Genomic DNA, 12,648 nt, shown 5'->3' on the forward strand with positions numbered 1-12,648 from the left:
CCATTTTTCCCCCTTAAATTTTCACATAATAAACTCAACCAAGGGCCTGGGAGCTAAACACTGATCATTTTTCCCAATGAACTGCATTATCATTAATAAAATGTATATTATCTGAAAAATCTCACAGATAACAGTCAAGGTAGAAAGAATCTACCTTAGCTTCTGTGATAAGAAGGAATGGCTTTGTGCTCTTATCCACAAGAATCGCTCCTTTGCCCAAAATAAACTGACATGTTCAGAATAAAAAGACAACTCACTGAAGTGTAAAGTATATGTGGTTTTCCTATAACTTCTTAGAAGGTGGCTACATTGCTAGAATTTATCCATTTTTTCATTTCTTTCTCACATCCAGAGCATCTCTGCTAGTCTTGGGACATAATGGATCAAACAAGTGGTTGTTTTCTGTTGTTTTTCTGCATTTTGCCTTTTGTCCCCATTTGAATTGATTGGTTTAGGGAGTTAAACGAACCTGAAATCTCTTTAGATTTCAGTTCTCTTCACTTCTCATTGAATTTGAGGCACCTTCTTGCTGAGTAACCTAAAGACAACTATTATAAAAGATAACAAAATGTTGTCTGTCAGTTTCTTTTTTTCTTTTTTTTCCCCCTGGCCAAGTTGAGGATAAATGGTTGTTGAATTCAACAAAAAAATATATGTTTTCGTTTTCTCATTGAGGCTCATGTTAGCATCTAAGGAAACAGAAATGTTATATAGCTGGAAAATGTTTCATCCCCTTGCTAAAAATGACTTCTCTGCTGCAGTGTCTTGATATCCTCACTGGTCCTTCAGACAGCTCCATGGAGACAGGCAGTGCTTCTATTCCATTCACCATGGAATCCCCAGTGCCCATTGCCTGGCTAATAGTACACAATCAACAGTGATTTAATGAATGAATGTCTCAGGGCCTTTGCACATACTATTCTTTTTGTCTGGAATTCTCTGCACTGAGTCCCACCTACAACATCCTACCTTTCCATTCACTTCCATTCCTGGATGACTCTTTCTCATCTTGACTTAAATGGAGTGTCTGAGGGTGAGCTTTGCCTGACTGTCCTACCTAGTAGTAGATCTCTCCCCTTCTCCCACAACAAACACTTATTTTCTATAGTGGTAAGGTTACCAGAGTAAGCAATAAAAATCTAGGACACCAAGTTAAATTTGAATTTCAGATCAATAAGGAAAATTTTTTAGTATATGTAAGTTTTATACTGTCAACCCTGATGATTTATGTACACATTTATTGTCTGTTACCCTGAACGTATTGTAAACTTCATGAGGGCATGGACAATGTCTGTTTTCCTCACCAACATAGCCCCATCACTCAGCACGGTTTCTTGCACTAGCAGATGCTTACTGAGTATTTGTTGAGTAAGTAGTTTGTAGATCAGATGAGCTATCAAGCTTAATGATTGTCTATTAATTGATTAATGATTTGGGTAGATAGACCATTTATTTTTTAAGTGCTTCCCCCAAGTAGTTACTGATTACAGTCATTTACATTTAAAAACTGTTAGCTTTTTCCCTTGATGATGTCACCTCAAAGTTCAGATGTTCCAGAGAAAAACAGACAGATAATCATGAATTCACCCAAAAAAGACTTTCATTAGTTAAACGTTGATAGTGAAGCTCCTCTGCTGATGGTATTTGTGTCTATTTTAATGTTTTTGGCAAAACAAAAATACTTTACCTGAGCCACATTATTATTATCATTATTATTATTTTGCCCAAGAAGAAATTTTGAATGTATTAATCTTGGAAAAAATAAAATAGTTTTGACTATGACATTTCACATACATATTTAAATGTACTCTTTGGGTCTGATTCATGGCGTGTGTAAAATGAGAGTGTTAACTAAATGCCTCCTAATTTTATGTAATATAACTCTGATACCAGCAAAATATACTTCATAAATTTATTTCACTGTTCAGAAAATGAGTGCTCTAACAGAAATAATCAATTTAAATGACCCAAATGTGTCTCTATAGTTCATTTTACTAACATTAAGTATTAGAGAATCATTATAATACAGACGGTCTCTGACTTACGATGGTTTGACTTAACTTTTCAACTTTATGATGGTGAGAAAGTGATATTCAGTAGAAACTGTACTTAGAGTACCCAAACAATCATTCTGTTGTTTACTTCCAGTATAGTATTCAATAAATTACATGAGATATCCAATACTTTATTATACAATAGGCTTTGTGTTAGATAATTTTGCCCAACTGTAGGCTAATATAAGTTTTCTGAGCACATTTAAGGTAGACAAGGCTGTTATGTTTGGTGTAGGTTAGGTGAATTACATGCATTTCTGACTTATGATATTTTCAATTTATGATGGATTTATTAGGGTGTAATCCCACTGTAATTGGAGGAGCATCTGTACTCTACTTTTTCATACTTCTACCCTCCATCCCCCATCTAGCTCTCCCTTAGGAATAGTTTCTGCCCCTTAGTTGTTCACATTCTAAAAATAAAAGCATCCTCCTTCCAAAAGTTCACAGCGACAGCGTCATATTTTACTAAGGGTGTTTAGAAGGGATCAACATATATTTGAGGGGAGCGTCAGGGCAAAATACAGAATAGATTAAATTAGATAAGTTAAATATATTAAATACAGATACATTAAACAAACAATGGCCTGCCCTGCTGTCAACTCACAGTTTAGTTGGAGAAGTAAATGATGTTCATCTCCACCCAAGCTCTTGCATTACCAGCTTCTTGCTAATTTTTCTTTGGTTCTTTGTACTTTATTAATTATTTTGTGGTCTCATTCACAGATGGAATTTTTCACTGGTAATTCCTCAGAACTAAATCCATTCATAGGGAATCGAGAGCAGTGAAAATGAATTTCATGCCATAGGATAGAAAGTGATAACAACAATGAAAAGGAGCGGGAGGAAACTGGGGACCATCCAATAGAACCAATTTGGTTCTCAGCTGGTGTGGGGAGTTGCAAAGTTTTGGCTTACTGTAACCTGTTCAACACAGTCTTTTGGGATCTTCAGCTCTTCCACCATTATCTTGTCAGTGAGAGGTAGGCCAGGAAAAACCACCACTGACTACTCAGCTCCACTCCTTCTTCTGCAGGTAACCCCCTCTGCGTGTGGAATACCGTGTCTATACTGTGTCCATGCTGTGCACCACAAGTTTGAGGGCTTTGCTTGAGGAAAGGTGCAAACAGAGCTGACGTTCAGGTCCAGAATTGGGTGGCGGTGCAGGAATATTCTGAGTCTCTGTGCCACTCTATCATATTGAGTAGTGGTGCCAAGCAATAGACTGGAGGCTCTCTGTTCCCCAGCTCTTCTTAGCACTCTCTCAGTGTACCATGTGGCAGCGTTATGTTTGCACCATCACTGATTGCTTGTGCCAGTTCACAATCATTGCTCTCAAAAGCACGTGCAGCAGCCTTCGGGGCATGCCAAATCTCTGTATGGCCTTCAAAATCTGGTGCAGAATCCCAAAATGCAACCCTCTTGCTGCCCAGTTATCCATCTGTCATGGGATAATCGCTTTTCCAGTTTGGTTTCTTCTTTTTTAAAGACTGGTTACCAGCTAGAGCAAACTCCAGTGTCCTCTAAGTTCATGTTGAGGCTGCCCAAGCAGTCATGCTGGGTGCCTGCCCATCTGCCCATGGGGTCCCCCTGGAGCCTTGTCCACCACCTCCGTGGGCACTTGTGTGGGCCCACCAGGGCAGAGCTCCATACAGGTGCACTGCTCCTCTCACCCCCTGCGGCCCATCCCCCTGACGATCCTTTAATTTTAATATTACTGAGTGTTTACTATGTGTTATGTACTGATAAGTGATTTATTTTCACCCTGTCGTTCAATCCTACTAACAGTTATGCTATATCTATTTCTTATCCCCATTTAATAGATGAGAAAACTGAGGCTTGGAGAGGTTAAACTACTTGCCCAAAACCCGTCAGCTAGAAAGTGGCAGAACTTAGGATGGATCAGATATTTGGTACATTTTGAAATGAAATAAATGGAATAAATACAAAAAAAAAAATACAAGAGATCAAAGAGGTTCTATAAGAGAAAGACCCTCTCTTCAAATGAACCAAAGGACCATGGCATGAATCCCAGAGACAGGGGCTAGCAGGGGAGGAGGGATTCCCTCAGCCTCATGACTGCTCTGTGGCTAAGACACAGCTGTGATACGGGGTTCAGTGGGAGGGCCTCGGGTGACCCAAAGACAGCCTGGGCTGAAGCTCCACCCCTGCCACTTCCTAATGCTCCTGGACAAGTTACTTACCCTATTTGACCTTCAAGCAAATACAGGTGTGACTTTTGTGAAAACAATGAGGTGGGCTCTTTATAAACGGTAAAATACCATGAAAATGGCATTTATTATTTGGCCTCTTCTGTTAGTGAGACAGAGGTTGCTAAGATACTGGGAAAGAAAAGGCCATACTCAGAAGTGCTTCACCTCAGTCCTCCCCCAAACGGCTGGCCCTGTGGGTGGCCCTCCGGGGGTAGTGGAGATTAAGGAGGACTAGTTTATCCTCTTACCCAAAGCTATTGTCCTGGTAAAATGAGGATTTATGTGTCTTTCCTCAGGATTGACACAGCATGACACGATGAGATGAATTTTTATCTAGGGCAATGCAAAACATTGTATACATGCATTACACTAAATAAAAGCTCTGTAAAGATTTTAATATTTGACTGCTTTGCATGGGAAATGTGGGTGCATTATGTATATATAAAATGTAAATTTTTACAAATTTGAAAATCCTGTTTTCATCAGACAAGCATAATGGTTCTGGTTTGCTTTGAGTAAGCATCCTTTCTAAATATTAGTTAGTATTTGAAAATGCCTTTTCTTTCATTTTTCTCCCATACATAAACAAAATTACTCTGCTTAGGGCATTTATCACAACTTAAACTGAGCATTACCTGGGATTTTGCTTAGAAACTGTGTAATCTTTATAGTGGCAGCATTATCTAGGTTTTCCTTTTAGCCTCGTTGCTTTTCCTCTTGTCTTCCAGTTATTGCTTGTGGATATTCTTCCACAGCTCTCCACAATATCATTAAAATACAAGGCTTAGAAAATTGCCCCAGCGACTCTTCTGAATGAGTTAGGTAGAGGTTTGTGGGCTGTTGAGGAAAAATCCTTTCTCTTCTGTAAGATTATTTTCACTGTTATGATGAACTTGATTGAGGAAGCTATCCCACTTTTCAAAATGCAGAGGAACACGGTTGGTTCCACAGTCCCTTTGATGTGAGGCTCCATGGAAACTGCCATTTCTCTTCTCCTCAGAGGGCCTAAACCCTCTGTGTCTTTCATGCTCCATTTGGAGAACAATAGGCCAAAATCTATAGGAAATTCTAACTACTTGGTTTTTTTCTTTCCTTCAAATAAATAGCTTTTTCGAGATTATCCCTGTGTACACAAGTGAAAGCGGCATTTCAATTTTGTAAGGTGATACTTCTCACTGTTAGATGAAAATATATTTGAAGTCTCATAAGGGTTTTTTCACCAGGCAAGAAATGAGTCCCCTGTGGTGTATCTAGGGAGGCTGAGAAGAATGGTAAGTATCTTGTTATAGTGCCAGTTAGTCCAAGGCAGCCTCTCTCTCTCCATCAGAAACTGCCCTTGGTTTTGCAAAAGAATTAGGAAAGAGTGGGAAGAGACACATGAATCCTATCCTGTCGTTGAGCCCCTGTGGGATGTCTATGGTTTTCTGTATCTACCAGACTTCCCAAATCTGGGATGCACATTGGACCCTGAGGCTCCTGACAAAGCCCTTTCTCCCTCAGTCACCCTGATATTCTACCCCTGTTGTGGAAGGCCTGACCACTGGCCCCAGTGACTTTGTTTACAGTCTCTTCCAAAGAGTTTCTCTACCTTACCTCAACTTCTGTCATCCCCAAAACTCCCGATGTGTACAACTCTCTCAACAGAGATTTGGTCAGTTGGCCACACAAAGTGGGCCCTATGCCTTATTGACTTTAGGACTCTGTTAAGAATCCCCTAAGGCCTCAGGAAACAGTAGATGTTAATGCTTTTCCTCCCACCATTCCAGCATTCTGAGATCTCCTACTTGTATTTCAGTCCCTGCTGTGCTCCTGGCTTCCATGCAAATATCCCTAGGATCAATTTCCTCTTTACTTTCCCTTGACACTGCTTTAAGGCCTTCCTCAATCCTTTCCTGGACTTCTTCAAAAGTCTCTTAACTGGTCTCACTGCCTCTGGTCTCCCTCTCCTTTAGTCCATTCTTCGTGCAGCTCCCAGCGTCTTGTGCTCTAAAAGGCCAGCCCCATCAGGTCGGAGGGCTGCCTCACACTCTTCAGTGGCTTCCAGGCATGTCAGGGTCAAGCCCAAGCTCCTTAATGAACAATCCTAGCCCTTGATTGAATCGCCACTACCTTTATCTTCAGCATCTTCAGGAATTTGTAAACTTAGATTCCTACAGGGCTGAGGTAGATAAATGAGTGAAGTAGGCTGGGATGGAGGGGGAAAGCCAATGGGAAAAGGAGAGCTCATGCCCCCTCAAGGTGGCTGCTGCAACTCAGCTGTCTCATTCTTGCCATGCAGAGGAGGAGGTCCAAAATCGATCTGCTTTTTCAAGAGAAGTTAGGAATCTGGATTTATTATGTGAAATCTCCTACTTTTTAAATGTTGAAAATATTTTATATATTTTTTAAAACAAAATGAGAGGACTGAACAGGCCAAAGAGAACATGGCAATCAAATGAAGTCCAGGGACCACCAGTGTGACATCTGGCCCTACCTCCGTCTACTTTAACCCAGGGTTCAGCAGACCCTTCCCTGTAAACGGCTAGGTGGTAAATAGTTTAGGCTTTATGGGCCTTAGGGTCTCCGTGGCAATTACTTAACTCTGTCATTGTAGTGTAAAAGCAGCCACACCCACTATGCAAGTAAATGAGGCTAGCTGTGTTTCAACTTTATTTATAAAAACAGGTAGTAAACTGGATTAGGCTGGCTGCTGACTCCTGCCTAATCAAACCAAGATATCTGATACTTTTCTAGAGCAGGGATCCCCAACGTACGGTAAGTTGTATAATTATGTCATTATATATTACAATGTAATAATAATAGAAATAAAGTGCCCAATAAATGTAATGCACTTGAATCATCCTAAAACCATCCCCCCACTCCCTGGAAAAATTGTCTTCCATGAAAACGGTCCCTGGTGCCAAAAAGGTTGGGGACCAGTGTTCTAGAGACTCCAGGTGATGGTAGATTCCATCCCTTTACCAGAAATGCTTTCTCCTCATTCATTCAGCTGGGCCATCCCTCAGCATCCATCAAGACTGAACTCAAAAACACCTGTCTTAGAAAACCATGCCTGACTCTCTGGGCTCCCAATTCACCTTGAGCAGACTTCTTACCACACTGTACTTTCTCTGTTGTTTCATTTCTCTCTCTGACTATGATCACCTCTCAGGCAGACCTTATCTCAGATTTAATTTATGGAGTAAAAAGGAGTAATTGATATAATTTATAAGCAAAATTTGGACATCTAATTTACCATTGTCAAACAATGAGGATCCCTTTTCTTTATTCGTATTTATGAGAGGCTTCTTAGGTGTCACTAAGCATCCTTGGGAGAAGCCAGAAGTTGTCAGCTGTCTGAGCCAGGAGTTAGAAAGAGTGAGGTCTGTGCGTGGCTATGCCAGTGGCCAGCACTTGGCTGGGTCAACTCCGACACCTTTTGGACTTCAATTATTATACTTATACGTCAGCTTAACACGATGATCTATCTCTAAATGTCCCTTCTACCTCTAAAATTCTCTGGGAAATTTTATCAGCATTCTTAAGCAGCATACAGTGAATATAGTTTAACCCTTTTTAATGCAATAATCCAGTGATAACCTCAGAGATAACTGAGGGATCTACAGAGCTATTTGCCTCTTCACTCAGTGCCCCCAGATTATTTGTTTTTGGGGTTTTGTGGGGAGTGATGTTTGGGGTGTTTTTTAAACATATTTTTCTCCTCCTTTGATTTCAATTCTAAGTTTTTGTGCTTTTAGTGGTATCCCAACTCTTTCTAATTTGCTATTTTTAATGTTTTACGGTGTGAAACCAGGTAACCAAACTTCTCTAAACTTAGAATTATGTAGACGGTAAAAGTGAATGAAAGCAGAATACTATACTGAAAAGAACACAAAATTTAAAGTTAGAAAAAGAACAGTCAATTCCTCTTTCTGTCACTTAGACTGTGCAGCCTTGGAAAAGGTACCCAATCTCTCTGAACCCCTGTTTTCCTCATCTATAAAATGGAGATAATTATATATACTTCATGTGGTTGTCGTGAACATCAGTGATGTTATAAATTTGTTTATAATACCTAATACAATGAATAAAAGCTCAACAAATAATACCTGCTACATTTATTTTACTATCATCATTGGCTCTGAGTTATTGTTGCATTCAGGGCTCTGGTTCTAGTTAACCAGCTTGCAGAGGGGGGCCTTTCCCCTTCCATTGAGCTTCACAGATGAATCTTAGACACAGTCTGATATTCAAGCAGTTTGTTCTTCCAGCTCTCTTACAAGATGGACAGCAGGAGCAGGTGGCATGGGACATGGGCCAGATATAGTCAGGAGTCATGTGACTGCCTAATTGGGAGGGTCTCCATCTGGAGACCATTCTCAGAGTTTGGCGGATTCTTCTGCCTTTCTTATACCGGTATTCAGTCTGGGTCAGTTAGCAGGTGTTTCATTCATAAATGGAGTTTAAGCTATTCATGTAAGGGTAAGCTTTGTTTTGAGGTTTATAGAAGTTGCATCTGAGCCAATAATAATGTGGCAGCTGCTTTCTTAACCGTGTGCTTGGTAGTGACTGTCAATGCCTATGATGTGGCCAGTGGTATTCCAGTGCGCTTGGGATCAGCATTCCAAAGCTCATGGGCCCTGGGGCTGCCAGGCACAGTCATAAGTCTCTGAGGTGAGCCCGGGTGACTTGGGTGTGTGCTCATGGACTGCTGCCAGCAGTACCACGCAGGCATCATCGCAGATGGCACACCCCTTGAGAAGCACGCTGTCTCTCCCATCCCCAGCCCCAGCATTCATACTGTCCTATTCCTTGGAGCCTGTTCCCCCTTATTGGGGGGCTAGAGTGGTCTGAAGGACCACTGAGAGTTCTGAGCATAGCAGTTATCTCCTGTAATAATTTTAATACATGGCCTTAAACTTTCAGAACCTTTTTTAAATTTCAAATTTCTGGGCCCATGGCTATCTTTTGGAAAAGCTGAGTCAGGCAGTATCTGAGAGAACACCAAGTACCCCACCTGACATATAAAAGGTTACCATAAATGTGGAATCTGAATTGATAGTTCCTACTGCCCATCGTGGAAGTAGAAAGTTTCTGATGTCCTAACCGTGGTTTATATCTTTCTCACACTAATAAAGAGATTAAAAAAAAACTTAAATCGTCCTGGATCCCTATTGAATACATAACACCATGTGAGCAAAGACAGGATCCAATTATAGTGCATTCAGAGAGTAATTTCTACTCTTTTTATTAGGCAATCAGTAAGATGTACTCTATTGTCTGTTGGAGGACTATGAATTAAAGTGCCTGGAATTTGAAGAGAGCTCTGTACAGTCTATTTTCTCCCAAGCTGGAGGTATCCGTGAATATGCTTTGTGGCTCATTAGAAAAGAGAGGCAGAAATGGTTGTGAGCCTGATCAGATTGAGACACTGATCAAAAGACTGTAAATACACAGCTTGCCAAATGATACGTAGCAAGCATGAGAGGGAGAAAAGGGATCAAAGATTGATGCAGGCAAACCACAAATGCGTAAAGGGCCTTCTGTAGAGAACCAACCAGAAACAGGAACATGAACTTGAGCCTAGGAAATACTAGTCCTAACCCTCAGAGATGGTGTCCTCACTGCCTGCCTTGGTGAATACTCCCCGAGGAAATAAAGGCAAGAGGGAGGTTCATTGATTGCTGCTATGGAGCTGCCCAGAAGAAAACATGGGCAGGAGCTGGGAGACACCTAAAAACACAAGCAGAGGTAATGTGCAGAACCTGTAGGAAGGAAATGATAAAATTTGAATAGAGGAGGATTATATAGTATGTTCTTGAATAGGAAAGCTCAGTATTAAAAATGCTAATTCTGCCAAATTAATTTTTAAATGTAATATGATTCCTATAAAAATAATAGAGCTATTTTTTTCTAGAATTGGACAAAACTATTTCAATTTCACATGAAAGAATAAATGAGTTACAATAATGTCTAAAGCAATTCAGAAAAAGAAAGAATGATGGAATAATAAAATTATTATAATTATTGCAATGTGGTACCAGGATAGGAATGGGCAAGTCAAATGAAAAAAATAAAACACCCAGAGAAAACAAACAGATATGTTTCTGTGGACATGCATGTACATGTGTTATGTGTTTAAATGTTGCATTGTAATTCAGTGAGAAAAGAGGAAGGAGATGAAGTTGGGCCATTTAGCTGGCCAATTACAAAAAGGCAAAAAGAGAAGAAAGTTATAACTCTACCATCATACCTTGCATAAAAACAAATTCCAGATAATTTTTTAAATGTAAGGAATAACCAGACTTAACTACTACTTAATACTACTTAGTAAGCACTTAATAAATGTTTGTGGAAGATTTTGTGTCATAAGATTGGATTGCAAAATTTGAGATGTTTCAGCATGACACTGGTTTGTCAGGGGCTTAAGCATTTAAAATTACAGACTGTTTCACAAATTCTTCATGATTCTATACTTAATTTTCTTTTCGGTAAGTTAACATTTTTTTATTTTATATACTATTTGATGCAATAATACGTGAGCAACAAGTAAAACAGTGGATAGAAATATGTTACAGTGGGTGAATCAACTTTATACGACTCTAAAAATGCAGCCCAATGATTTTTATTTAAGTATATGAAATTAATTTGACTCCTATTAGCATTTTATATATGTTATGGGTAAATATTATAAACTCCCTAATGGAGAAACTTAGGTCTTGTGTTTTGTGTCTCATAGATTCATCTCCCACAAGGCCCTACTCATAATATGTAGGTGCTAATTGCAAATTAATCAGCAGTATTCTTCTCATCTGGGAAGAATAATTGGCAAATGTCCTTCCATTTAGTCTATTCTTTTTTTAAATTATTTCAGCATATTATGGGGGTACAAATGTTTAGGTTATATATATTGCCTTTGCCCTATCTGAGTCAGAGCTCTAAGCGTGTCCATCCCCCAGACGGTGTGCACCACACCCATTAGGTGTGAATACACCCATCCCCTCCTCCCCCTCCCACCTGCCCGACACCCAACGAATGTTATTACTATATGTGCACTTAAGTGTTGATCAGTTAATACCAATCTGATAGTGAGTAAGTTAACATTTATAGCCTCCAAAAAATTAACCACTTGCTATTGATATTTAGAATTCCTTTTTCACATTTTTCAATTCTAAGATACTTTTTGAAAAGAAAGGAAGGGGAGAAAAAGAACATGCCTCAGACCTCTTTGAGTCAGAGATTAATCATGTAATTCTAATCATACCACAGCATACAGAGGAAAGGTAATTGATCATGTTAAAAGCAGTTTTCCATAAGGAAATGTTTTATTTTTTTTTTTCCAGTACTTCCTGGAGTCAAAGAATCAAACTGAGAAGAGAATACAAACAGTATATTATTGGCAGACTATTGCAATCAGCACAGTTGTTTCCAAATTGTTTGTCACATATTTCAGGCCCTGCTGTTTTCTTAAAAAAAAAAAAAAATTTCTACATTAGGAAAAAAAATTCTTACTGGTCCAATTTAGCTTTCTCAAAGTGCTTCAGGTTTCTAAGACACTTCTTTAAGTAAGTTGCTGTTGAGGTATTTTGTTTATGTGTAATATTCAAATGGAAATCACAGTAGTCCCCTCTATGTGGCAGGCTGGAACATTTCAGTGAGAGATTTCATAAAATTTGCCCTGAGGGATGTATGAAAATGTAACTCGGTGCAAATCAGCTGGGAATTCCCATACCTGTCATTTCAAATCAGCTCAGACTAGTTGTAGGTATTGTGGTGTGTTTTTCTATAAATAAAAGGATACTATGAAATGGAGGTTTGATAAATATACACAGTTCTGTTGGGGAAACTTGAAATCACCTCAGAGAAGCAATTATATTCTTCTGCTTTCAATCAAGCACTTATCTGGCAGTCTGGCATGCTGATCCCCGGATGCCTCTTACACACCTTAGAGCACAAAGATACCACCCTGAAGATGGTGTGACTTCAAGCCAGGCCAGCTCTTTGCTTACTCACCTAAGATTATTTCATGAGTGAGAGAAACTGTCTGAGGACAGTAGGATTGCGTGGAGTTTGATTCTACTTTACAGACAATATAAGTGGGCTGTGCTCACGCAAGTTCATGTGGGTTCGGAGTCTGAGACTTTGAAAGAAAAAGGTTGAAAATGCAAAGTTTAGCTGCAATGCTCCCATAATGGTATCTCTCTCTCTTCAAACCTGACACTGCCAATAGCAATCACTGTGCATCAGGACAGGGCTAATGCAATTCTGCAGTGACCCACCCCATATAGAGGGAAGCTGGGATGCTGTCTTGGCTAAGTCCAGCACTCATTATCTGTCTTTCAGATGCTTCTAACATTGATGATTGACCCAAAGCTTTAACTTAAAAGTACCCCCACTTTAAT

The 12,648-nt window shown here is 39.6% G+C and overlaps 1 protein-coding gene and 1 pseudogene across 1 annotated transcript in view; one reads left to right on the top strand and one right to left on the bottom strand.

The window, feature by feature from the left end:
- SLC9A9 (solute carrier family 9 member A9) overlaps nt 1-12,648 on the top strand; it is a 537,568-nt gene that overhangs the window by 194,017 nt on the left and 330,903 nt on the right. The gene's annotated exons all lie outside the window — the stretch shown is intronic.
- Nucleotides 2,771-3,635, bottom strand: LOC138387750 (ubiquitin domain-containing protein 2 pseudogene; annotated as a pseudogene).

This window comes from Eulemur rufifrons, chromosome 7, assembly GCF_041146395.1.
Source record: "Eulemur rufifrons isolate Redbay chromosome 7, OSU_ERuf_1, whole genome shotgun sequence".
In the NCBI taxonomy this organism is placed as follows: domain Eukaryota; kingdom Metazoa; phylum Chordata; class Mammalia; order Primates; family Lemuridae; genus Eulemur; species Eulemur rufifrons.